Source organism: Nelumbo nucifera, chromosome 1 (genome assembly GCF_055504915.1).
Source record: "Nelumbo nucifera cultivar China Antique chromosome 1, China Antique-T2T, whole genome shotgun sequence".
NCBI classification, from domain to species: Eukaryota; Viridiplantae; Streptophyta; class Magnoliopsida; order Proteales; family Nelumbonaceae; genus Nelumbo; species Nelumbo nucifera.
In genome coordinates, this window is record NC_142649.1 from 9,476,917 (window position 1) to 9,500,173 (window position 23,257).

A 23,257-nucleotide genomic window follows, 5' to 3' on the forward strand; every position below is an offset into this window, starting at 1 on the left:
TTTTTCTTTTCCACAAAACTATCACTGAATCCCGGCGAGATTTCTGGGGGACAGAGATGCAAATACCAGTAGGCATTACCAAGAATTGAAGAAAAAAAGATAGAAAAGAGGAAGAAGACAGAAGCTAATAAACTATGAATTTGAGAAATCTAATTCTCCTAAAAAAGCATTATTATAAAAGCAACCTCACTACATCATAGTAAGATGGGATTTTTTGTGCAAAACCAACCTTCTCTTTCTCAACCTCTGGTTTTCAACATCTATCAATCATGTGCTCTAGACAAAAATAGCTTCCTGGTTTTATTAAATGTTTTAAAGATAATATATAGTTAACCATGGTAATAGGAGCTGGTAGAACCTACTATTATTATTATTATTTTTTTTTTGTTGAGGAGTTGTAGGATTTCTCAACTATTATCTCTTTCTGGATCTTACTTTATTATGTAGAAGAGATCTCCATCCATGGCAAGAAGAATAGTACCAATTCTGAGGCAACTCCAAAAATCATCAGCCTCTATTCCACCCAACTCTCCGGTTCCAGGGCTGGGGTTACATTTTGAGCCAAAGAGGTTTGTTACCTAAATGCCCCGACCTGGTGATGGAACTCCTAGAGCTGTAACATTAATTCCAGGCGATGGAATTGGTCCTCTTGTCACAGATGCAGTCGAGCAGGTCATGGAGGCAATGCATGCACCGGTATACTTTGAGAGATATGAAGTTTGTGGTGACATGAAAGAAGTTCCCAAGGAGGTAATTGATTTAATCAAGAAAAATAAAGTCTGCTTAAAAGGTGGTTTGGCCACACCAGTTGGTGGAGGTGTCAGCTCATTGAATGTTCAATTGAGAAAGGAGCTTGATCTCTATGCATCACTTGTACATTGTTTCAATCTGCCTGGACTTCCAACAAGGCATGAGAATGTTGATATTGTTGTGATACGAGAGAATACAAAAGGAGAATATTCAGGGCTTGAGCATGAGGTGGTTCCTGGTGTAGTTGAGAGTCTCAAGGTATTCCTCTTGATCCATTTTCTGCCTCTTTGTTCTTTTCCTTTTTACCTTCTCTCGTTAATCTTGTGATCACTGCATTTATTGCAAGTTCTTTGATTAACAGGTAACTCTAATGTAGTCGGAGTCAATATAAATTAAACTTTAAGGTTTATGGATTTAGTTAAATTTTAAAAGGAGTGCCACTAGAAGAGTTAAGCCATCTAGTTTCCCTTGTTTTTTCCTATATTGATTTATAATTTGGTCTCTGAATGATTTTTAACTAATGAATTACATTAGGCCAAAAAATATGAAGAAAGGAAATTCAAAACTTATTTGTCTCATATAATTCCAATATCCTATTTATTTAACTTGGCTGTATTTCATAGGTAACAAGGAATCTAAATCAATTAGGATTTCTTGTTGCCAAAATATCTGACATATGAGTGTCTCAAAGCATTGATATTCCCCAATTTTCACCAAACAAAAATAAATGCCAAATGCAAGATAAAACCTACTTTTTCTCATTTTTGTATCTTAAATTTCCATGAAATTTCCTAAAGAACATAGTTTCAAAGCAAGCTAGGCATTATCATGAACTGAAAAAAAAAAAAAGAAAATGAAGCCAAAAAATGAAAGAACTGAAAAAAGAAAAGAGAAGAAAAGGATTTGATAATTCTCCTTCCTCGTTGAGTTAATCATTTTTTGTTATAAAGAAGAAAAGGATTTGACTAATCAATATTGCCATGTTCACACGTGCAAATGGATGATGCATTTTCTCATTTCATGGTTTTTGATGCGACAATAGTAGAGCAGTAAGAAGTAGGAATCTGGGGAGGATAGTAGCGAGTTAATTAGATGGAAGGTTGAAAATAGGAGAGAATGAACAAATTGTAATTACTGAGATGCAGAGAAGAAGACAAGTTAACTTATAACGTGAAGATGAGCTAAAATAGAGCTCAAAAATTTGTTGAGAAAGGAAAAGATGTGATAAGAAGAAGAGAAATTATGAATTGAAGAGAAATTCTATACATGCCCAGCTTGCAAGATTGTTTTCTAGCTTCAACTTGGGAACCCCTTTAGTCAAGAAATCAGCCAAATGATCAGCTTCGCAAATAGCATGCACACCTCTCCACTAGTTACTCATTCACAGATAGAATGTCCGCCCACTTCTATATCCTAGATTCAGCTATGCTGAACCAGATTGTGGGTAATGTTAATGGCTGCTTGGTTGTCCTAGTAAAGTGTCATCAGTCTCTCGAGTTGAATATCCATCTCAATAAGGAGATTCTTAAACCAAACCATATCAACTATGATACACCATGAACCATTGTTGCTTGTTCTATTTCTATGCTAGACTGACCTGCAATGGATTGCTTCTTACTCTATTTCTTGTGTTGATATAGGCTCCCATTCTTAGATGTCCATGGTTAGCATACAACAATACTTTCCTTGGGCTGCGTTTGTTTGCAATGCAAATGCAAATATGTACACTACATATTTACGCATTTTTCAGTTCATGAATGCAAATACGGTTCACATTTTAAACCGTTTTTGCATTCATCCTGTTTGTTTGAAATTAGTGCAAAGGTGTGGGCCCATCATTAAATGCTCCAACTATCTTATGCTCCAAATTCCTCAACTTTGGTCAAAAAGTTAATTATCAAATGAACACAAAATTGTATCCAAAAAATAGGTACAGAAATGCTCTCTTTTTAGAGTACAAAAGTGTCAAAAATGCTTTTTTGCTCTGATAATCATTACTTCTTTACGTTTTGAACAAACGCTCGCAAATGCGAACCAGGGTGCATAAATACCCCAGTTCGGCATTTGTATCGCAAACAAACGGAGCCTTGGGGTGCCTTCTAAGTAGAACATAGTTATATCTACATCATGCATGTGAAAGGTCCTAAGCTAATGCATAATTTGACTAACCACACTAACAACATAAGAAATATAGAGTCATGTTAACTAGAGATATAGTGACTGCCTCACCAACCTCTGATACATCCCTTTGTTAGGTTGAATCTCCCCATCTTCAGTTTCCAATTTGTGGTCAGGATCCATAGGTGTGTCAACTGGCTAGGCACCAAGCTTCCTTGCATCCTTAAGAAGGTCCAAAACATACATATACTTTCTTTGAGGGACAAATTTCCCCTTCTTGAATCTTACTACCTTAAATACCCAAAAAATACTTGAGATCTCCAAGGTCTTTGATCTCAGTTTTAGATACAAGGAATGCCTTTTAATTTTGAGATCTGAAACAAATTGTTCTAGTGATCACAATGTTGCCAAAATACACAACCAATATGGTTTAAGAATCTTCCACTCTTTATAAAGAGAGTATGGTCGGCATGAGACTGTACAAACCTATACTTATAGACAATTTCTCTAAATCTATCAAACCACGTCCTCAATAATTACTGGAGGCCCATAAATCGGCTTTCAAAGCTAACAGACCTTTCCCTAGCTATCTAGAGTACACATTCAAGGTGGTAGATCCATATCTATTTCCTTCTACAAGTAACCATTGAGGAAGGTATTTTTGATGTCCAATTGGAATAAGGACCAAGAGTGGTTTGTTTACAAAGAGAATAAATTAGAGGATTTTATCTTGGCCATGGGAGCAAGAATCTCTTGGCAATTAATGCCATAGTTCTAGGTATATCTCTTTATTACAAGTCAAAGTTTATTACAAGAATCTCTTGGTAATTCTTGCCCTTGGTTAAAGATTTTCCATGTCTAATTATTTATGAGAGCACCCATCTCTAGGGTCATAGCCTCCTTCCATTGAGGTGACTCCAATGCCTCTATAATAGAACTAGGAATAGGAACAAAGGAAAAAAAAAGAAAAAAAAAATGCATAATAGGAGGTAACAATAAATCATAAGAAATACAAGTAGATATAGGATAGGTGGCCACACATGTAAACAAACACATTGTCTTTTTTTCCTTTGTGCACAGCAATGGGAAGGTCAACGTCAGGATCAAAAAGGGAACTAAGTGGAGCGGATAAAACAAAAATAGGGGGCTGATATCACCTGAATCCAATGAATCAGATTGTGGTGGTTGCTCAATATGCAAAGTCACCTTGTTGAAGTCAATAGATGTCATAAACTGTTCTCAAACTGCCCAAACAAAAGATAATCAGTGCTGGGTAGCAAATACAGAGAGGAGAAATCATTACATATCCTCCAAAACTCATCCAATCTTTGTGAGGCAACTTCTGATCTTTTAAAAATGTCTCCCAAATCATCATTAACGGCCACAATCCCCAAAAAACTTTATAGGGCACCAACAAATCCAGAAATCAAAGATTGCATTTTCACCAATTTCCACATGTAAAATATAGAAATTAGGAAACCTACTCAAATTGAATTGAAAACTATATGGAAATTCTTCTAAACTCAATAACTATTAGGGGGTATGATCGTCTTCTTTTCAGGCACCAGTAGATCATACAACCTACCAATGTCAATCGCTGACAATGATGACATTAGCAACCAGCAATTCTCCTCATGACCAATGTGTCAGAGTCTATAAAGCCCGAGGAAGAAGAAGACAACAACTGATTTGTGGGTGTGTCGAATAGAATGATCAACACCCTAAGAAACAATATTTATATTAATTTGTAAAAGGACCAAAAAGTCCTTAGAGTACAAAAGAAATAGTGTACAAGAAAAATAAAATACAACAAGAAGTAAATTACAAAAGTAGCCTCCTCGGCTAACTCTCTTCGTCACTACACACCCCTTAAACTGATGCCTAGGAATGAGCATTAGTTTGTCCATAAGGAATAAATGTTGTGCTCGAGGCATCGCCTTTGTCAGAAGATCAGTAAGTTGGAGACCAAAGGACACATGGGAAAGAAATAGTGCCAACTTGAAGAAGATCATGACTGAAGTGGCAATCAACTTCAATGTGCTTTGTGCGCTCATGGAAGACAGGATTAGAAGCAATTTTGATTGCACTGACATTGTCTGCAAAGAGAGGAACTAATTGTTGCAACTCTTGTAGTATGTCATGTAGAAGAGCTTGTAGCCATATAATCTCACTACATACTGAGGACATAGCTCTATATTCTGCTTCAGTGGAAGATTTTGGAAGTGTAGATTGTTTCTTACACTTCCAAGAAATGAGGGAGTTACCAAGGAAAACACACCAGCCTATGGTGGATCATCGACTATCAGGGCAACCAGCCCAGTCAGCATCTTTATAGGCAGTAAGGCTGATGGATGAAGAGGAAGAGAAGTATAAGCCATGAGATAAGGTTCCCCTCAGATACCTAATAATCCGATGGACTACAGACAAGTGTGGTTGTCACGGAGATGACACAAATTGGATCACTATCTAGACTGCATAAGATATATCCAACCAAATCATCATGAGATATACTAGGCTGCCTACAAACTATCGATAAAGAGTAGGATCTTCAAGAAGAGAGCCATCATCCTCGCTTAGTTTCAGATTCATCTCCAAGGGAGTATCAACAGTCTTGGAGTCTCTGAGATTAGCCATTTTAACAAGATCCATTGCATACTTGTGCTGATTAACAAAATAACCATGGGAAGTACGACTAACCTCAAGTCCTAAGAAGTAAGTTAAAGGATCCAAATCCTTCATCTTAAAGAAATCACTAAGAAGTTGTTTCAAAACAGTAATTCCTTCCACATCATTCCCTGTAATGATTATACCATCAACATATAAGAGAAGAAGAGTCACGCCCTGATTCCGATTTAAGGTGAAGAGAGAATGGTCTGAAGAACTCTGGACAAAGCCAACATTAGTTATTACATATCTGAATCTTTCAAACCAGGACTTGGGTGCTTGTTTTAGGCCATACAGAGACTTCTTGAGACGACAGACAAGCCGTGAATTTGTACCATATCTAGGAGGTGGATTCATGTAAACAGTTCCCTTCAATTCCCCATGTAGGAATAAATTCTTCACATCCATCTGATGGATTGTCTAGTCTTTAGCTACAGAGATGACTAATAGAAGTCTGACGGTAGTCATTTTTGCCACAAGAGAAAAGGTCTCCTCATAGTCTATCCCATATTCCTATTTATAGCCTTGAGCAACAAGTCTAGCCTTATACCTATCTAAACTTCCGTATGACTTCAGCTTTACCGAATAAACCTAGCGGTTCCCAATGAGAGAAGCTTCAGGAGGAGCTTTGACCAAATTCCAAGTGTCATTCTCAAGAAGGGCTTGGATCTTAAAGTCCATGGCATCTTTCCAATGTGGAATTGCTATAGTTTGTTGATAAGTTTTAGGAATATATGTGGTGGATAAAACAGCAAAAAAGGAACTATTGTCTGGGGAATAACCATAGCATCAGAAGGGCGGGAAATTCTAGAGGAACGACACAAAGTATGTGTAGTGGGTTCAAGTGGAGGGTCAGAAGAACTTATAGGAATAGATGGAGTAACTGGATCAGCATCTGATGTCAGAGAAGATGGAAGGGGCATAAGAGTTGATGTAGACCGTTGTTTTTTGAAGTAGGTTTGAAGTTGCTGAACGGGTGATGTCAGAGCATTAGGGGGATTTGTAGAATCAAATCTGTTCAACAAAGAAACAGAAGGAGCAGGCATTTTAACAGTATGCTCAAAGAAAGACATGTGCTCAATAAAGATGACATTGTGAGAAATCCTAATACGATGGGCTTTGGGATCATAACAAAGAAATCCCTTGTAGTCAGGACTATAACCTACAAAGGCACATAAAGCTGCCTATGCAGTTAGTTTGGTGTGTTCATGAGGTGAAAAGTGAACAAAGCAGACACAACAAAATACTTTGAGCAATGATAGGTTTGGAGATTTATGAAAAAGGGATTGGAAGGGAGAAGTGTTGTTCAAAATAGATGATGGAAGAAGATTTTTAAATACACAGCAATGCTGGCCGCCTCCACCCAAAGCCAAGAAGAAACATGAGAAGCTTACAAAAGAGTTCGAACTACACTCAGGATGTGTCTATTCTTTCTTTCAGCTACTCCATTTTATTGAGAAGTACCACGACAGAATCCATGATGCAATTTTTGCATTATCAATTTTCCACTGATTTAAAGTCTTAATGTCTGAGTCATCAGGTTTAGGTGTAGTTCCATCTAAATAACCCCAAAGACCCTGTGCCTCAACATGAAACTGAAAGTTAAACTTCCACAAGGCATAGTTTGATCCATTAAATTTGATGGGAAGGACATCCATTCTTTCTGAAGCCATTATCATAAAAAAAAGGTGCTGATTTCCAAGATTGATATCAGAAATCAAACAGATATGATGATAGGAAGGTACCTTTCACTCAGATATCCAGAAAAGGAAACTGTTACAGTATGCTGAACCAAGAGAAAAATAAAACCCTTCTCAAACCAATCCAATTTCAACCAAGCTGAAGGAGCTCACAAGAACTCCTCTGGGTGACACCAGATCTGAAGTTTCAAGTGGATCTGATGTCTCCAAGTGCAGATCAAAGAGAAGAAATAAAACTGGTGGCATAGACTCACAGGTTTCAGATCTGTCAAGGTCTGATTGAAACAGCCTTGAGAAAAAAAATTCTAGGGCACCAAAGGATCCCCTAGTATTGTTAGGAAGATCCCCAAATGCCAAAAGATTCAAAGAACAGAGAAAAAAACTTAGTAGATCTGATCGTGACCTGCTCTGCTACCATGTTAGAGTCTGATCTGAGTCTATAAAGCCAGAGGAAGAAGACAACAACAGATTTGTGGGTGTGTCGAATAGAATGATCAACACCCTAAGAAACAATATTTATATTAATCTGTAAAAGGACCAAAAAATGTTTAGAGTACAAAAGAAATAGTGTACAAGAAAAATAAAATACAACAAAAAGTAAATTACAAAAGTGGCCTCCTCGGCTAAATCTCTTTATCTCTACACAATGCCCTAATCTTTGATACCAACTTGTAATTATGAAGTTTTAATCTGAGAGAAAAATGAAAAAAGAGGATAAGAAAAAGAGAAAGAAGGGTGATGCATATCTTTCTTGTTTTCATGCCAATTTCATTAGTTTTTATATTAATTGGGTGTGTTACTACATTTACACATAAATTCCCTGATTAGATAAATATTAACAATAATACAAGTACCCTTTAGCATCTCAACTGAGTGTTTACAAATGATATTTATAAATGAAAATGAAATTTCTTCAAGATTGACCGGAAATTTATGGGCCAGGCTACAAATGATCATCCCTATGAGGAGTCCTTTGGACTCCAAACTAATTGGCCACATGCAAGATTCCTTGGTGTTGGTTGTTTGGGGAGCTTCTCTAAGCAACTAGACTAACAAAACAAAACCATTCCCTATTGATGGATAAAAAAAAGGAACTATGTTACATGAATACAGCAAGGGCACAGTAGATACAATTATAGATACAAATTTTACACTAAAAAATGAAGTATGAAATGATACCAATTGATGGTGGCTCAATTGGTATATTCTCTGGCTGGTTATAGCAAATACTTGGGATCAAATCCTATGGTCACCAGGGTTAGGTGGTTATGGGTATGGGGGATACCCCATGAAGTAATAATAATAATAATAATAATAATAATAATAATAATGATGATGATGATGATGATAAAGAAAGAAATAAATAAATAAAGATATGACACGCTTGTACATTTATCTAGGTATCATAGCTTGGGAACATTGTGCACAGGGAGTTACATAATTGCATGCAGACATGCAATGCAGGGTTTTGCAAGAATAAAGACAAAGTGATTTTTAGTTATATGTGTATAGATGAGGGGTAGTTTTGTCTTTTTGTATTCTATTGTATACTATTATTGTAGTGTCTACACTAGATGGCTTTGTACCTCACTATATTTAATCTTCTCTTGTAGGGTCAGTTTTGTCCTTTTATTCTTTTAGTATAAATCCTGTTTCTGGGTTGTATTGAATCATCAGACCAACCGAACAGTCTTGGAGCATTCATTGTTTCTCTCTTTTCCTAGGTTAACATGGTATCAGAGTAGATTGTTCTTTGATTTCCTCTTAGTTCTTTCAAATCCTTTTGCTTTTCTTAGCTCTAGTGATTGGTTCAGGATTGTTTTGATCAACCCTAGAACCAGTCTCCTCTGTTCTATGCAATCAGCAAGAGAAATCTTATTAGATCTTTTATAGGAGACATCAGTTCGTGGTAACTAGTCTCCTCTTTTCTGAACTGTGACTTAAGTTTTCAGTTTGCCGTGTGGTTTGGACACCTTTTCTTGGCTGGAAGAGGCTTTGTCTCTTTTCTCCCAACACTCTTGCTTGTTTTCAGTGATTGTACTGTTGGTTTCCTTTGTCTTCTCTATTCTTTGTTGACTATAGGACCTGGGAAAGGTGAAATCATCTCAACGAAATTCAATGGCAGCAACTATGCACTTTGGAAATTTCACTTTCAATACTTTGTTGAAGGGAAAGGATTGTGGAGTTATATTGATGATTTTACAGCCACGCCCAATGCTAGTGATGCTAAGGGGCTGAAGCAATGGAAGATAGAAAATGCCCAAGTTGTGTCTTGGATTCTTGGATATGTCACTGTCGGTGTTGCAATTCCAATAAGGGGAGTCAAGATTGCACATGACATGTTTGAATACCCTGAGAAGGTCTATCAGCAGTCAAATATGTCTAGACAATATCAAACAGAGTCGAACATATTTTCTTATGCTTAGGGGAAGAAAAGAATTCAAAAGTACTATGCTGGTTTTGTGAACCTCTAGAACGAATATGAGTTGGTCCACCTAGGGGATTTATCTACAAACTATTGTGTAAAAACTATGAAGAAACACTTTAATAAGAGGAAAGTTATGCATTTTTTCATGCATATCCGGCCTGATTATGAGACAGTATGATCAAACATTCTCAGTAGGGAAGCAGTACCTGATTTGGATGTTATTCTTGGTAAGTTATTAAGAGAGGAAATCCAGCTTCATATTCAGTCCTCTCTTGATAATAATGAGAATGGCTTGGATGAAATTTTTTGTCTACTAAGCAAAAGGAAACAAAGATTTTTCGAAGATGCAGTGCTATGAGTGTAAAGATTTTAGGCATGTGGCATCTCACTGCAAGAAGAACCTTTGCACCTATTGCAAACAACAAGGGCACATTATTGCTGAATGCCCAACTCAGCCTCCCAAGAAAGGACTGCATAAAGCCTTCCAGGCTTCAGCGGAACCATCAATGCTTCTTTTTCCTCTATTTCAGTTCCCAAAGCAGATTCTCAAGGTTCTCTTACTAAAGATACGATTCAACAATTGATGTCTTCGGCTATTTCTTCTGCCTTTTTTTTCTATAGGTTTGACTGGTAAGTCTACTTGTGCGCTTCTCCATCCCATATGTGGATAATTGATTATGGAGCCTTGAACCATATAACTAGGGTTTCCTTTGGTCAGTCTCCCAAACATGTCCTACTAACAATCACATTGTTATTGCTAATGGTGAAACTCTTCCAATCTGTGGATGTAATGACTTGTATTTATCTACCTCCCAATCTAATATGTTTTATCTCCCCAAACACTTTTTGTTCCTAAGTTGACTACTAATTTAATCTCTGTTGGGCAACTTGTTGATGATGTTAACAATGTTCATTTTTTCTCATGATGATTGTTTCATCCAGGGCCAATGCAGTGGGGAGCTGAAAGGGAAAGGGGCATAGGCTTGGGACGTCTATTTTCTTTGGAATTTAAGGACAATAGTCCTTCTATGGCTTCTTGTTTTTTATTCTACTACTTACAATTCTCCATCTATCTCTTGTAATATAATGTGTGGCATTTATGGCATAGACGTCTACATCACGCTCATGCTAAAAACTTGGATTATATGCTTTCTTCTAGTCTTTTACCTGTTACTAGCTCTTTATTTAAGCATATTGGTAAGTGTTGTTTGACTTGTTGCTATAGTAAAGTCCATGTTTTGCCTTTTCCATCTTCTTCTGAGCATGCTTCTATTCCTTTTCATCTTATACACAGTGATGTTTGGTTGTCTCTTTTTATCTCTCGCTTGGGCTACAAATATTTTGTATTATTTAGAGCATATGCCGATGTAGATTGGGCTGGCTGTCCTAGCACATGCTGCTCCACTACTGGTTGGTGTGTCTTCCAGGTGGCTCCCTTGTTTCCTAGAAATGTAAGAAGCAACAAACAATATCCAACTCATCTACTAAAGCTAAGTATTGCACAATGTCCTCTATTTGCAGTGGAACAGTTTGGCTCAAAGCTCTACTTCAGGATATGGGCATTGATCATTCCTCCTCCATTCCTCTTTTTTCCAATAATATGAGTTCCATCAAAATAGAATCCAATCCAGTTTTTCATAAATGTACCAAGCATATTGAAGTGGATTGTCATTTCATCGATCTTCTCCTTGATGACCATATTTCTCTTCCCCATGTTTCTTATTGCCTGCAGCTTGCAAATCTATTCACCAAGGCTATGACGTGGGCTAGACATGTGTTTCTTATGGGCAAACTAATGCTTGTTCCCCAACATTAGTTTGAGGGGGAGTGTAGAAAGGGGGGTAGTTTTGAGGGGTTCCAATCCTGGCAAGCACAGCCCGCCAAGGCTTGTGTGCCAGCCCTACACAGCCCACATTACACCTCTATTTCTCCTTGTCTTCTATCAGTACCTGGAGAGACCCAATTGATTCCTTGTGTGTCTATGGGGGGAGGAGGAGGAGGAGGTGGGGATTGGGGGAGGAGGAGGGTTATGAAAAATTGATAGGATTACTGCCTGGGAAAGGGTAGGTTTTGGAATGGGCTTTTCAACTTCAACTGCACAATATGACTCTCTCCTACTATATGGTTACAGCCCAGCTGTACTTCAAATTCTCTCCTAAAAGTAAAGAGAAGAAAGGGTTTCCGCTAATCCGTTCTACCAAAGGTTCATCCACAAAGGCCACCATCATCATCTGATAGCTGAGAGAAAGGAACAAAAGAAAAAAGAGCCATCTAACAAGTTCTATAGCCCAATCCTTAAGAATAATGATCAAAATTGATCCATATGATGGCTGCCTTGTATGTTCTGCTTTGATTCATTACTTTCTGGATTGCTAATATAGAGTTTCTCCCTCTGCAGTGGCTTAATTTTCAATCTGGCACCCTATGGGATTTTAATTCTGTTTCATTGTTAGCTTTCTAACTGAGAGTGTTGATCTAAGATATCTTTCCTAGAAACGTTTTAAATTGTATCTAATTTAGCACCTTTTCTAGGTAATTACACAGTTTTGCTCAGAGCGGATTGCAAACTATGCTTTCGAGTATGCTTACCTAAACAATAGAAAGAAAGTAACAGCTGTGCACAAAGCCAATATTATGAAGGTTGCAGATGGTCTGTTTTTAGAATCTTGTCGTGAGGTTATTGTAGACAACTGCTGCATGCAGCTTGTTTCAAAGCCTGAGCAATTTGATGTCATGGTATGTGATTTCACAGTTTAAATAGTGTTTCTGGTCATATACTTACTTTTCCAATGAATCTTCCGGTTTCAATTATGTTGGTGAATTCCATTATTTATTTATATTTTTAAGATAAAGTCAGAATATTTACAATGACTATGGTGCTAAAAAATTCTCTAATTGAATTATTTGTATTTTAAATAGGATTTGCTTTTGATGTTTCTGATTTGTTCAAGGACCTAGGATATGAATTTTAAAAATAAAATGGAGAAACACCAATGTCCCATTCATTGCTATCAAGGCAGCAAGGCAAGACTAGGCAACAAGATGCCACTTTTTCATCTAAGTGCCTAAGGTGCCATGTAGAGACCGGTTAGGTAGTGTTCTTGACAAATAAGACCTTTAATTTATTGGATATGATCCATTTCAACACATGCCATATTTTCAACTTGTTATTATTTTGTATTGAAAAATATTAAAAGAAAACCAATAATGATGAATTTTGCATATCAAGACACATTGCATCACATAACGAAATATGACTTCATCATAATTATCATACTGAATTCAAAGCTAAGTACTGCAGTAAGAATCCAAGGAAACAAGTAATCAATGATATACTATTATATATGCTATATGCTTAACTTGGAGAACAAATAAAATACAAAATATGGTAAGGTTCCACCCTTACCTTTTTCATTGCCTAAGAGGATGCCAAGGAAAAATGATGTGATATAAAAGGCACCCACTAGAAAACACCTTTTCTCCTAGGTGTCTCCTTAATAACCACATGCACATTACAAATAAAAGCTTCCAACCACTTATAGACTTAAGTAGTGACTAGTGAGAACCTGGGTCCACCATCTCACCTACTTTACCGCATGTCCACGTCAGATGCAAAACTCATACTTCACAGCATTACTTTTCCTATACATCAGTTTTTAAGGTGAGATTTGAAACTTTGAACCTCCCTCATCCCAAGGAGACCTTCTCTTCCTTGTAGGTCCAATGCTTTTTCTTAACACCAATTTGTCATAACTCCAACAACATCTCCTTGAAGCCACAGGTCTACCTATTAGACCTTTGAGAAAGAACTGCATACAGGACTCCAACTTACAGGATCCTATGAGCTGTGATACACTACCAAGCGGTCCTCTCCTTCTACATGATCTCTAGGGGAAACCATTCCCAATTCCAACTCATCAATTTGGAAAATTTTCCTCTGAAAGTCCCCTTATTAATGATCTTATTGAATATTGAGTTAATTTTCTATAAAGCTTTATCATTTATCATAATAAAGAATCTAATCATATCCCCAAAAGTCATGAACAAATAGTTTGCACCATGAATAGGAGATAATAAGAAACATGATCCACCACCTTGCTGCTCTAATGAGAACATGTATAGCTCCTAAGGACATGTATGGATCCATGGATGTAACATTGCACCATTTATTCGTGCTTATATATTATTATTTAAGGTGAACACATTTCTCATGGTTAGGGGGGTGCAACTTGGGCAGGCTCTGGTTGGGCCTTTGTCAAAAATTGATAGGCCCAACCCGAGCCCGAAGCAGTGTAAAATGCTGACACAGGCCAATATGAAGAACTTTCCTTCTCTAACAATGATGCAAAGATGTTGAACAACTTGATGCCTCAGACTATAACACAATAAAGTGCTTAAGGATTGAAAAACAATCTTGATAAATTAGACTAGCATTGCTGAAGTGCCAAAAAATTAATTTTGAGGAATGGCATTACAAGTTTCACTGCTCACATTTTTACAGTTATAAAAATTCTTCTCCCTCTTTAGAGGAAATATTTTCAGACAAAACCTTAGGTGCAAACCATGGGTACCCAGGTCAAAGAATTCCAACTGAATCTTGTCTAGGCCCCTTCAAACTCTAAAGAATTCTCAAGTTGCATCCCTTTACCAAGTGGATGAGACTTATTTTAAAATAACTGTAAGAAAATTGGACAAAAAGGAGTAAAATATAAAGAAATATGGATTTAAGTTTTCTTTATGGCTGAATTTTCTTCATGGAATGAGATTTATTGTTACCAAGTAGTTTCAAGTTCCTGAAAAGATTGGGCATTACTAGTTATACGAGGAGAAGTGTTTTTTTACAGGCATATCGTTACTAGCATGCCAACTCATTAGCTAGATTACATACATAATGTATGTAAACTTTGGCCTTTTTCCTTTTTTTTCTTTTTTGTCTCCTTTTATTTGCAATAGTTGTACCTCACTGATTTGATGTGCATATCTTGACCAACTCTTTACATGCAGATTCATTTATGTTTTGCAGGTGACACCTAACCTTTATGGCAAATACAGCAGCTGGTATTGCTGGAAGCACTGGTGTCATGCCAGGAGGTACTCACCGCCTATGAGTATTATATTCAAATTTCTACCATCTATCAATACTATTTTTTCAAATTTCCCTTGTTCCATTCATATAAACCAGTGGTGTGAGTGCTAAGTACTATGATAATAGATACTTGCAAGAGGGGAGTTGATCAAGTCGTTGATTTCTAAGGAATTCAGTCACTCTCTTAATAAGTTGTATCATTCAAGCCAATTCTTCGATTTTAAAGAAATTTTCTCTTTTGAATTCATGATGTGCTTCGATCATGTCACATTTGCATCTTTCTTCATGTGACATGCATGCTGAAAAAAAATACAGTAGAAACTGAAGGGGTCTGATTGGTTGTTATTTGTTGAGAATTCAATCCTGTTTGCAGTTTATGTTAGTTTGTATAAACAAACTTTCAGTATTTGTGCTTACATGCGCACTGGCCCTGCTGTTTCCATTCTTTTCTTACCTTAGTTATGTATTCCTCGATAAAAATGATAGATACATGGATTTTGGTTTTTGCAGGCAATGTTGGGGCTGATCATGCCATCTTTGAGCAAGGTGCTTCAGCAGGCAATGTGGGAAATCCTACGGTGGTTGAACAGAAGAAGGCAAACCCAGTAGCTCTGCTTCTCTCATCTGCCATGATGTTGAGGCATCTACAATTTCCTTCCTTTGCTGATCGGTTAGAGACTGCTGTGAAGCACGTGATTTCAGATGGCAAGTACCGCACGAAAGATCTTGGAGGAGACAGCAGCACTCAAGAGGTCATTGATGCAGTCATTGCTTCACTGGACTGACTAAAAGAATTTACCTCTTGATCTTTTCTCTTCCTAAAGACCATCTTTTGTGTCAGACTCCAAGCTCCAGTATCCTTATTTTTCTTTCTTTTAATTTCTTTAAATCGGATGGCAAAATGTCCTTTTCCACCTTTTCTCTTTTATTTTCAAAATAATCAAGCAACAGGATCATGTAGATTGCTTAATAAAAATACCTCAGCAGGAAAGTAAATACAGTTTGTGTTCTGCACTTACATGAAGTCCACATTTTCATCCTTCAGTTGAAAGATAGAAATCTGATCTATTGCAACTCCTTGCTGAAAATTACAGAAAAAAAAATAATAATTACTGTTGGAGGTGTCTAAACTTTTTTATGTTAGTCTGTAAAACATTATAACCAGTTATCTCGAGTAAATAACTGGAGGTACTCTGGCAAACTTGGTTTTGTCGCTTAAAGGTCAGCTTGAAAACCTAACTCTAAGATCAGCATAGATCAGCAAACTGGAGAGCATCTTGTGCTGCCATTGATTTAAAACGCAGCTTGGAAGCTAGACCTGATATTTTACTTTCTTTTATTTGTTTATTATTTTGGTGGAAGGGGGTACTAATCCTTTTAGCATTGATGGAACAAAAATAAACTTTCGTGCAATGGATTTAGAAGGGAATAAATGAACGTTGGCCTAATTTATACATGGGTATATTTTTCTATGGTAAAAATAAAATTTCATTGAAAGAAAAAGATACATCCTGACAGAGTGACAGGTGATAAGGTATCACCACATACAAGAAAAGAGCAATTTATAGATGGGTTATATAGCACATTAGCATTTGTGTCCCGAGGTTGATGTAATGCAGACGCCCCAAACAGCAGATTGCATGAACATGGATTGATTAAGATCGGCTTCAGTCAGTGCAACATCCCTTCCAACCGCGTATTTATGTGTTTTATTTCATGGGGAATATTTTTAATGTAAGGCTGCAAGAGCCTGTTCGAACAGTGTGAGTATGGATTTGCACCGATTGAAATCAAATTCAGATTGACTTTACATTTTAAAATGGGCCTTACCAATGGATCTTTCTTTAAATGAGCCCATAATAGATTTGTGCGAATCCATGGTATAGAATGGACCATAGTTTTTAGGAAGGGAAAAATTATGATGCAGGAAAGACTTGGAATTGAAAGAGTTTTGACCGATCAAAACCCACTCATGAATTTTTTGATAAATAATACCTGATTGGTTACCACTTTTATGATTTCAGTTGATTGGTCAAATGTTTTTCGGATATCATATCTTTTCCATATCATAGTCAAACCCTTTTAGCTTAAGAAATTAAAAAGTGACTTATATGCTGAATACATATGAGTTTGGGAAAGGAGAGTCAATCCTACCCATAAGGGGAAAGGAGAGTCAATCCTACCCATAAGACATTACAGCTGTATATTGGGAACATCTCTCCATGAATGATAACATGTATATTTCCAATGAACAGCTGTAGATCCAAACACGCGAGGCACATGGTCCATAACCCTCTTGAGTTCACCTAAAATGTGACGCAGAACAATCAATGAGGAGATGTTCCTGTTGTGTCATGTGGAAGATTCTTGGGCCATGTACCACATTAAAATGACCCAACTAATAGACCCATTCCTTTGTATTAGATAGTCATGAAATATGTTATTATGAATAGATTTTAACAGTAACTTCTTTTATAAATATTCATAATATAGACGTGATTTTTGCTGGAAATTTTCCATTTTTTCTCAAGCATGTGAAACACTGCCATCTGCCAGGCAGGATTTTGGCCCAAGAGACCAGACTGTGTTGTAACTTGGCAGAGAAAACGAGTCCATCTCAATGCCAGATCTCTTAATCCATCTTCATAGGCAATTATAAAGCTCCCTCATCTTTTTTTCATCCTGTTAGCAAGAGAACCCCGCCATCAGTTGGCCTCCCTGATCATTTGTCCTTAATAGTTTTTTAATTGCAATAGACTAATAGTTGATTTGAAAGGAAAAGAGCTAAAAGACACCCCCCTAATAATATTTAGTGGCAAATACAGCTCCCATAAGATAGCAAACTTTAGTAAAAGGTTCATAGATAAATGTCATATGACAACATAAAATAAAATAAAATAAAAAACAAGAATGGTTACACATTGTTTGATACAATTCTAAGTTTTTTTTTCTTAGTCTATGATTGCTTTGTAATGATAGTCCATTTTAGGCATTCCATGGGTCCTCTGGCTATAGGATAGTTGTATGAATCACTTTATGGCCATCATCATGAAGGTTATTTTTTTCTTTAATGCCTTCTCTTTAGATCAAGATTTATTTGTCTGCTTTCATTTGAACTAGTAAGTGTGTACATGTTTTGTACATGGCAATTCTAGATAATGATAATAATAGTAATAATTAAATTAGACACATTTATGATATTTTTATTAATCAAATTAAAAAATAATTAAATTATGACAATAACTAAATTGGATACGTTATTGAAAATTTTGGATACATTATGATCATCTGCAATTGAAAAAGATGCTATTAATTTTCTATATTTATTTATATTATAAAATTTTTTATAATATTCAAGAAATGAAATTGTTTACACCTTTCACTTCTCTATCAACAGTTAGGATAACTTTTCAGAAATATTCAAGAAATGAAAATTTTCAAGAAATATTCATGAAATATTTTACTCCCAAAAATTATTTTAACGCTAAATGTATAGATCACTTCTAGAGAAAATGGCAAATATTTAGTTTTTTCTTATACAACTCTGGATCATCCTCTTTACTATTTCTTTTATAGAAAATGGTGACAATGGAGAGAATTTTGAATGTGGACGAGAGAAAATGCTGAGTGTGAAAGGAATAATGGAACTTATAAAAAATTCAATAGTGCGAAAGACTTGCTATTTCATAGAAAGCAACTTCATTCGAGAAATAAATACTACTACAGAAAGTGTGGGAATTCTTTCTACACAACAGCAAAGCTTTCTATTAATGGCACAGAAACGGTAGTTAATTTTTCTTTTTTTTTCCTGCTTGCAAAAAAGCTTACAGTTTCTTCTACATTTAGCTAATTTTTCTTTTTCTACTTGTAGAATCATCAGTTTTGTCATTGTATTTGATTTTGGCCTAAAGATAATCGTCATGTTCAAATACGGAATATGTAGTATTATGTTTTTTATTTCTTCTTTTTTTATGCATGAATCATGAATCTTTCAGTTCAATTTGGTAGTTGTGCATATAGTGTTGGACAATGAACTTTGGTTTCATTTTTGTGCATCAATAGAGGCGATTCGTTGAATCTTTGTGATCATGACTATATTTTAGTAGTGTTTGTTCGATTTCTAGTTGTATTGTCTTCGGTCTAGTGGTGCTGCTGTCTTGTGTCTTTGTAACTTGTTGTGGGAATTGTTTTATTGAATCTGTTGGCTTTTGATTTTCTACCCAAAAATTAGAAAATTGTGACTAAAGCCTGGTTTGGTTGCAATGCAAATGTATATGCATTGATAAAAAACTATGACAGTGCAAATGATTTGGGTGCAAATTCTGATTTATTTTTGTTTAAAATTATATCTTGTATTTTGATTGGAGAGCAAACGAAGTAAAACAAGACCTGAAGCAGAATAAAGTAAAACTCAAAACAAAGTTAAACCAAAATTTGCATTCTTTTCGCTTACACTGCAGCGCCTAAAATTTTCATCATATTTATTTTTTCCTCGGTATTGACTCTTATTATAATAGTTTCAGTTTCCTATTTTGTTTAAAGTCATAGTTGCAACAAAAATGGCTTCTTATGGTTGAACCCACACTTGCTGCAATTACTGTCACAACAAAATCTTGCGACCTCCTTGTTAAATATATATGGAGAAGCTAGCTACCATTCAACCCAGAAAAGCAAATCACCAAGGTGGTGTTTGGAGACATGGTGTGCATTCCCACTTAAAATCCACACAAATGCCATACAACAGGGGCATTTTGACTTTGCCATACAACAAATCATATTGGGCAGGTTTAAGTATTTAACTTCACATGATTGTATCATTTTTTTTTTAAATAAATGTGCATGGGAAGACTTCTAAAATTCCATGGTTACTAAATACTATGCAAGTAGTTTGGATTTAGAGTTAGTTCCTTATAAATTTGATTAGGTTTCTTTCCCCATGCTTATTAACTTTTGGCACCCCCTAAAAAAATCTTGGCTCTTGGCTCTGTTCTATTTTAGAATCTTGTTGTGAAGGAAGTTATTGAAATTTGACAATATTTATCCCTATCTTTTAGAGGCTAGCAAATGTGTACATGCTTTTACATGTGGTAAATTTAGATGATGATTATAATAATAGTAATAATAAGTGTCTATACATATTATATTTATGTACAAAAATTTCTTATTTATAACACATTTTTTGTTTAATATGATGAATGCATAATATTAGTGATTTCCTAAATGTTTTCTACAAATGTTATGTATTTCTTTCTTAATTTTATTTTCGTATTTTTTAATTTTATTAATTAATTATGACATCAAGGGTTACACATTTCATCCAAAATGTTGAATTGTTAACCCACTATTAATTAGGAAAACAATTTCATTTTTGGGTCGACTTTAAAAATTTTATTTAATTTCCATCATCAATAAAATCAATTCTTTTTTTCATATCTATTTTTCTTTAATAAGATAATACAAAATATTATAGATGTGTCCAATTTTTTACATGTTTTTAAATTTTATGTATTGATTTCTATTTTTAAAATTTTATCATTTATGACATCATGGATTAACCCAATTGCCCCATATGGCTAGATTATTTACCTACCATTTGGATGGAAGAACAATTTCATTTTTAAGTCAGTTTTAAAAAGCATAGGTTTTATGTTGTTAAAAGTATTGGATATAAATTAGAATTTATTGGTGAGAAAAAACACCTTGAATATAAGTTTGATTCAAATTATATTTTTCTGTCCTCATAGCCAAAAAAGGGACCAAATTCAAAAATATGGGTATTTTAATCAAAGAAAACTCCCACAAGCTCATTCGTAATAAAGAAGAAATTGGGGATGATGTCATTCATTCATAATAAAGAAAACAATAAAAGATGATTTAATTCATGGAATTAGAACATGATAGGCAACATGGGAAGGCACATGTGAATCCAATGTCTTAGACCAATAATATTGTATAGAGCATAGTGTTCACCAATCAACAAACATGTCTATAGAATGAGTGTAAAAAAGTGAATGCTAATATGGACAAATAGTAAAGCTATAAAGAACAAGGTTAGAAATGAAGTCATTTGAATAAGCCTTTGAGTAGCTCCAATCTGTGATAAAATATAAAGAACAAGTAAGATTGAGATGGTTTGTTCACGTGTATAGAAGGTTGTCAATAGAATCCAAAAGAAGTGATCTATTACAAGTTAAAGGGACTTGAAAAGTTAGCTAGGAGTAGAGTGAAAAGGACATTATTGAAGTATTAATTGAGAAATGATTTAAGTGCTCATATTTTAATAATAGATAAACAAAATGGAATAGCAAAATAGGATTCATGTAGCAACCTCTTGTAGTTGGGACAAGGCTTAGTATATGATAATGATGATTAGAGACCATTGTTTGATGTCATGGTATAAAAGATGTTAGAAGTTAGGTTTGTGTCAGGTCAGCGCTTCCTAGAACCCTGAGTCCATAAAGAACCATCACTCAAGAAAATTAGGGTATGTTTGGTGTCCTTGCGTTGCATGCCGGTTTGTGTGTGTTATTTCCACATAGGCGATTAGGCTTTATCCAAATATAGTCATGTTTCGTTAGGGGTGTCAACAATATTCAAAAATCATATTTTAAATTTAAGAATTGACATAATTGAATCAAATTTGGATATGACCTGATTTGATTCGATAAATATCCAAATTCACTGATTATTTAATTCTTATATATAATATATAAAATATTTAAATATTTATGCAATATATATAATGGTTAAATTATACAAATAATTTATATATTTATATTTATTAATTACCTAAAATAATTAGTCGGTCAAATTTGAATCGAATCAAATGTTTGAAGATTCAATCGAATTTGAATTCAAACTCAACATTGACTTTTAATATTCGTCGAATATTGTATTGAACTCGGATATCGAGTTTTTTAATCCGATTTGAGTTTGAATATTGACTTATTCGATTTGAATTCGATCCATCTACACCCCTATGTTTGGTTAGGCTGAATAACTACAAATGTTTTGTACTACCTATTGTTTTGGGTTACGTAAAACTCACTTATTAAGGTACCATTTTGACATTTCATGCTCTTTATGGTCATTTTCTCGTGTATGCCACTACCGGTGCATAAATTCAGTACAAGCACAACACAAGACGATGATACCAAACCTACTAAAAGGGTAAATTACAAAAAACTCTTCTACAATGTGGTTAGTAACAAGGCCTCCTTGAACTTTAGCTATTAAACAAACACCCCTCTCATTAGCATTTTGTTAGTTAACTTAGATTCTCATTCAATTGTTTAATTTTTTATATCCCCAGACTATTATTTTCTTATTTAATGAAAAGATATACAATTGATCAGATTACCATAGATTCTAATGAACATAGTGACAATTACTACTACTAGTAACCCATGAATCCAAATCACTAGAAATGGAAAAGCCCCTCAAAACCCAATATTTTATTAATCTCTATAAGCATTGTTTTCATTGGGTTCTCACCATTTTCTCAGGTTTTCATTAGATCCAGATATTTCCAAGGTATGTGACATCTTACACCAAATTCGGTGGCAACAAAGCCCTAAACTTAACCATTTAAATCCCAAGGATTTGTAGTAAGTGCTACAAAAATCGAAGAAGATCACACCTGCTGTCATTGCTCAATAGCGGAAGCTGTGGTGCCGAAAGACAGGTGTCTACTTGTAATTCGAAGATAATGCCAAAGGGAAAAATGAAAGGATGTTCTACCACTAGTCCAATTGGAAAGGAAAGTGCGAATTTGTGGCCTAGGATTGCAAGTGATGACAATACCATTGTTTAACTTCTTAGATTTGTTATTCATTAAGCTTCATTGTCATTAGCTTTTAGAGAATGGGATTGCGGTTGATTTTGAAATCGGGATTTTTTTTTGTCCAACTCTTAAAGCTCAGTTTGGAAAGAATACAAATATAGTATATGCTTGGCATCAATGTTGCATATATAACAATTGTTGTCAGATAGGACACATTTTTCTGGGGCAACAACAATACCTTCTGTTTGGTACTAATGCTCTATATTTATTTTCACTTTTCAACACCGGTACTCATTATAGGAGGTCCACGCTACTGTTGCATCATGTCCTCATTAGCAGCAAGGAGTTCCAAATTGAGAAAACGTCGAATTTAGCGTTTTCCCAAACTATGCCTTCTAGATTTTCAAGGCATGGTTTGGAGCACCATTTTTTATAGAAAAATACTTCTAAATATGTTATCGTTTTCTAAAGCACCGATATTTCCAACGTAACATTGATATATCACCATTTTCTGAAGCAAAGACATCAATACCAAATACCGCCATAAAATATGTATATATGTACATATATATATATTATATAATATAAATATACAAAATAATATAAAATACAAGGTTTTATACTTTCCAAACTGAGCTTAAAGTTTATTACTTCAATGTGGTAATGTGACTTGTGGATTAAAAAAAAAAAAAACACTATACAAGAAGAGGAAGGTCCAAGAAGCTAAT

General features: G+C 35.2%; 1 pseudogene; it reads left to right on the forward strand.

The window, feature by feature from the left end:
• Positions 1-462: 462 nt before the first annotated feature.
• On the forward strand, positions 463-15,764 carry LOC104612222 (isocitrate dehydrogenase [NAD] regulatory subunit 3, mitochondrial-like; annotated as a pseudogene).
• Positions 15,765-23,257: the final 7,493 nt, after the last annotated feature.